Consider the following 6038-nt stretch of genomic DNA (forward strand, 5'->3'; position numbering starts at 1 on the left):
CCATTTAGTAGGTTGTTTAAAATGTCTATACTACCCAGAACAGTCTACAGATTTAATGCAATCCCCATCAAAATACCAACAACATTTTTCACAGAACTAAAACAAACAATCCTAAAATGCAAATAGCCTCAATAGCCAAAGCAATCTTGAAAAAACAAAACTGGAGGTATCACAATCCCAGATTTCAAGATGTACTACAAAGATGTAGTAAATAAAACAGTATGTACTGGCACAAAAATATACAAGAGATCAACGGAAGAATGAAGACTCCAGAAATAAATCCATGATTATATGGTCAATTAATCTTTAACAAAAGAAGAAAGAATATGCAATGGGAAAAAGCCTCTTCAACAAATGGTGCTAGGAAAATTGGACAGCTATATGCAAAAGAATGAAACTGGACCACTTTCTTATACCATACACAGAAATAAATTCAAAACGGATTAAAGACCTAAATATGGGATCTGAAACCATAAAAATCTTAGAAGAGAGAACAGGCAATAATTCCTCTGGCATTGACTGTAGCAGCATTTTTCTAGGTATGTCTCCTGAGGCAAGGGAAACAAAAGTAAAAGTAAAACTGTTAGAATTACATCAAAATCACATTTTGATGAAACAAAAGTAAAACTGTTAGAACTACATCAAAATCACAATTTGGTGATTTTGATTTAGAAATATATTTCTAAATGAAATCACATTCACAGGTCCTGAGAGTTAGAACTTGATCATATCTTTTGGGAGGATACAATTCACCCATTACAGGCACTGACATAGCAGAGCTTTCTCTTGAGAAAAATGTATAACAAATAGAAATAGACTTAGGAATGAGCCAGTCTGTTAAAAGTGCTCTTCAGGTAGACAACTCAGTGTGGGATTCAAGGAAGGAATTGCAAATATTTGTTAAGCCGGGGATTTCCATAGGGCACAACTCCAGCAATACCACTCATAGAGGCTACAGTATGAATGATGCCCCTGGAGTTGTACCTTGCAGCTTATACCTCAATTTCAAATCCTATATGGGAGGCAGGAGGGTAAATTAAAGGACTAAGTCAGTCCATTATAAGGTAATAATAGACAATGTTGGATGTTGGAAAAAAAACTTGAGTGCCATATCTGAAGGGTCATTATTCATTTCCATCCTACTATTATCATGCAGGAATATAGGTTGAGTGCTAGTAGGTGAAACATTTTTTAAAAGAGAAATATAAATAGATAGATGAGGAGATGTGTGAAATAGGTGAAAGGGCTTAAGAGTACACTTATCATGATGTGCAATGAGTAATGTGTAGAATTGTTGAATTGTTATATTGTACACCAGAAACTAGTACAACAGTGTTAATTATACTTGAATAAGAAAAAGGGAAATATAAAATTTGGTTTTAATATAAAATCTCCTCATATTTGAATAATGAAAAGCAAATTTTAAAACCTTTAAATATCTGTTTAAATTGTTAAAATGAAAATAAATTAATTAATTAATTAATTAATTGTTAAAATGTTTAAATGATGGGTAGTGAGTCACCAATTTGCCATCTGATTTAAGCTCACCTGATTCAAGTGCACATCTCACATTACACGAAGTGGTTTCTTATACTAAAAATTTTGACCTTAAAAGGAAAAGTTGTGAAGACTTTAACCCAAATGATGTCAGGAACTACATACCTTCAACCTAAGCATAAGTATACACTAGTGACTTGCTTTTTATTTTACTGTGAAAAGGGAAGTAATCAATAGAGAATCCCTATAGTACTTAGAACAAAACTGCCCACATCTGTCCTTGTTTCCCTATTTCCTCTGCCTTTCCTCCTCTGTTACAACGGATGAACAATTCATGTTCCTCTCTAAGGCCAACCATTCCACTTGCGTCATCAATCATATCCCCTAGTTACTATGTAAAGCCACTGCCTCTACAAGGCAATGATCTCTGTTACTCCCTCTTTCTTTCCCTCTCTCGCCTCACAGCACTGTTCTTGCTCTTTCTGCTATCACTTGAACACACTTCCTAAGGATCTGATGCCCAAAACTCACTGAAAATACTAATATCCAAGATCAGCAATGAACTCTACTTTGCCAAACTTCATCAATTCTCAGGCTGCAACACATGTGACACAGTTCATCACATTTTTAAAAAATATTTATTTATTTATTTATTTATTTATTTGCTTGTTTGTTTGTTTTAGAGTGGGGAGGGTGGGCATGGGAGGAATAGAAGGGGATGGACAAGCAGACTCCAGGCTGAGCACAAAGCCTAGTGTAGAACTCAATCTCATGACCCTGAGATCATGACCTGAGCCAAAATCTGGAGTCAGCTGCTTTACCGACTAAGCCACTCAGGTGCCTGTCATCACTCTCTTTTTAAACATATTTTCACTTGACTTTTTTAATTAAGTTTTTAAAATTTTAATTCTAGTTTGCACTCCCATTTTAATACTCTTTAATCTGTACCACCTATTTCACCTATCTCCCACTCATTGCCTTCTGATAATCATCAGTTTGTTCTCTATAGTTAAGAGTCTATTTCTTGGTTTGTCTTTTTTTGCCCCTTGGTTTGTTTGTTTTGTTTCTTAAATTCCACATATGAGTGAAATTACATGGTATTTGTCTTTAACTGACTTATTTCGCTTAGCATTATACTCTTTAGCTCCATCCATGTTGCAAATGGCAAGATTTCACTCTATGGCTATTTATATCATATCTTCTTTATCCATTCATCGGCAATCAATGACACTTGGGCTGTTTCCATAGTTTGACTATTGTAAATAATGCCACATTATTTACACATTTTTTTTATTTTATATGTACTGGGAAACTTCAGAAACAGCCATTTATTATTTGGATAAGTGTATGATTTGTTCTGCAATACAGAGTGAAATTTTCAGTTTATAGCCAGTCTCTTCACATGAGCAGATTCATACCATTACAATACACAGGAGTTCATAAATAAAATTCTACTCAAGTCGGCAGTAACTAGCAAATTTTGAGTCAACAAAGTCTCAGTACTATATAATTCTCTTCACTAAAGAGGAGTCTCTCGGATTTCAGCAATTATTTCACTGGCTCCTTGTAATGCCTTTAGCATGTCAGCTGCTTCCTTCCTGCACTGTGCCTTGTCCTCGGATTCAGTCAGAAGATCATCCAATAAGGATGACTTATACAGCTGTCCTACTAACTCACTCCGAAGAGTATCTTTCACATGATTAACCAAAAAATGCATTACTGCTTTTGGCACACTGTCCTGAATGTTCTTTCTGACAATAAGAAAATATGATTTGATGAGTCATTCAATGACCTCATAGGGATGCATATATCATTCAAATTGTGTTTTTGCATTTTTTTGGTAAATACCCATTAGTGCAGTTACTGGATCATATTGTAGTTCTATTTTTAACTTTCTGAGCAGCCTCCATACTGCTTTCCACAGTAGCTGCACCAGTTTGCATTCCCACCAACAGTGTATGAGGGTTGCTTTTTCTCCATATCCTCACAAACACTTGTTTTATGTCATTTGACTTCTCTAATACCACACTCTTGCTGATTTTTCCACCTCTTAGTCTATTTTCACGTTATCTCCTTTTCATGTCCCCAGAATGATCAGGGATATGAAAATAAATGTTCAGCCACATTGTTGACTTGCCTGGGACCCAGAGGTCCTATGGGTGAGAAACCTGAACACAGCCCATAAATAAGGTATAGGTAGGTAGACTATCCAGTGGACTGGGAACCCTAATGGAAGCTGATTTGGAAGGAGAAAAAAAAGCAAAGCTTGGAAAAGAATAAAATACCAGAATGAAATCTGGCAATATAGATGAGACTAGGCGGCAATGAATGAAAAACCAAGGAAAAGTGATTCCATGTCCATTATGAGGTAATACATAGCTATGACCTGATTCAGCACCTGCCCCTAACACTTCCTCTACCCTACAACCCAAATAAGAAGGAAGAGGGCTCAAGTGCAAGGGAGAATAAAAGTATAACTAGAGACCCAATCATTCTGCCAATGGAGAAGCCCTCTAAATAAAGAGAGGAAGCCTTAAGAAGCAGAAGGAGCTTTCTTGCCAAAAGGTCATTGATGTCAGGGATTTGGGGGAGATTGGTAACACCAAGGTTAGCAATATAGGGAGCCACTGTAGGAAAGAAGGCAGCAAGTGTCAGTGGAACAGAAGAAGAGCTCTCTACCTCTCTAGTAGACAATAGATGGAGGAATGACAGAGCAAGGTGTACCAGCTCCGATTCTCATGCACCACTTTATCCGAGGACTCCTAAAGAAAGAGTTGAGGAGAGCAATGTGAAATAGAGCCCGGTCTTCCTGTCAGTCAGCCTTTCTATAAGTCTGAAATTGTCAAATGTTTTTAAAAAACCAAACAAAATTCCCCTAGTACATTTCATTTGATTTTTAACCTCTTAAATTTTTTTAAGTTTTTGTTAAATTTCAGCTAGCTAACATATAGTGTAATATTAGTTTCAATATAGTGTAATATTAGTGTACAGTATAGTGATTCAACACCTGGTCCTCATGAAGTGCCCTCCTTAATCTCCATCACCTATTTCACCCATCCCCCCATCCATCTCCATCTGGTAACCATCAATTTGTTCTCTACAGTTAAAAATCTGTTTCTTGGTTTGCCTTTCTGTCCCTCTTTTAGTCTCCCTTAACTCATTTGTTTTGTTTCTTAAATTCCACATATGAGTGAAATCATATGGTATCTATCTTCTCTGACTTATTTTGCTTAGCATTGCACACTCTGGCTACATCCTCGTCATTATAAATGGTAAAATTTCTTTCCTTTCATGGCTGAATAATATTTTATATATATATATATACCACATCTTCTTTATCCATTTATCAGTTAGTAGATACTTGGGTTGTTTCCATGATTTGGATATTATAGATAATGCTGCAATAAATATACAGGTACATGTAATCCTTTGAATTCATATTTGTGTATTCTTTGGGTAAATACCTAGCAGTACAATTGCTGGATTGTAGAGTGGTTCTATTTTTAAGGAACCTCCATATTGTTTTCCAGAGTGGCCACACCAGTTTGCATTCCCACCAACAGTTAGAGGGTTCCCTTTTCACCACATCCTCACCAACACTTGTTGTTTCTTGTGTTATTAATTTTAGCTATTTTAACAGGTGTGAGGTAACATCTCATTGTAGTTTTGATTTGTATTCCCCTGATGATCAGTGATGTTGAGCATCTTTTCATTTGTCTGTCGGTCATCTCTCTGTGTCTTCTTTAGAAAAATGTATATTCATGTCTTCTGCCCATTTTTTAGTCATTCATTTGTTTTATAGGTTATTTATATATTTGGATACTAACCCTTTCTCACATATGTCATTTGCAAATATCTTTTCCCTTTCCATAGGTTATCTTTTAGTTCTGTTGATTGTTTACTTCACTGTGCAAAAGACGTTCATTTAGAACAATGGTAATAAAGAATCTCCCTCTATTTTTTATGTTTGAACACTGGAAGATTTCAGGCCCACACTTACCCCTTCTCCTCTTGCACTTCATTTAGGCAAGCCAATAAAAATGCCCAGGTCTTCCTTCTGTTGGTGTCAATGGTATGTTCAAACCATACAAACTTGGAGCCATGCACAGGAACCCTCACCCCAGCCCCACCTCCTAATTACAGTAAAACCCAAAGCCATCATCCATCTCTTTACTCAAGCCATTCCATATTTTCCAGATTAGCTTGAGTGCCTGCCCAGTTTTAACCAAAAAGTCTCATTAAGTGTGTTACAGATCTTTCATACTCTCTCAATATATGTGTGGTGTACTCAGTCTCCATACAAAATACAATTCTGAGTAGGGAAAACTGATACCATGCCCAATTTTTATGGGCAACCACAAACAACAGCATTATGAGAGAAGGTGATAAAAAGCCCTATAAAACTAATATCAAGAAATAACAGGAAAATTACAAAGAAATTGAAAGAAAATAAAAAACATTTGGCAGAAAGTGGAATATAATGGTCAATCTCTTATCATTTCTCAAGGATATTATCTTAAGTTGCACCTTACTTACTAGTA

At 36.0% G+C, this 6038-nt stretch overlaps 1 long non-coding RNA gene across 1 annotated transcript in view; it reads right to left on the bottom strand.

The window, feature by feature from the left end:
• Positions 1-6038, bottom strand: part of LOC144281623 (uncharacterized) — a 128327-nt gene that overhangs the window by 71635 nt on the left and 50654 nt on the right. The gene's annotated exons all lie outside the window — the stretch shown is intronic.

The sequence above is a fragment of the Canis aureus genome, chromosome 13 (assembly GCF_053574225.1).
Source record: "Canis aureus isolate CA01 chromosome 13, VMU_Caureus_v.1.0, whole genome shotgun sequence".
NCBI lineage: Eukaryota > Metazoa > Chordata > Mammalia > Carnivora > Canidae > Canis > Canis aureus.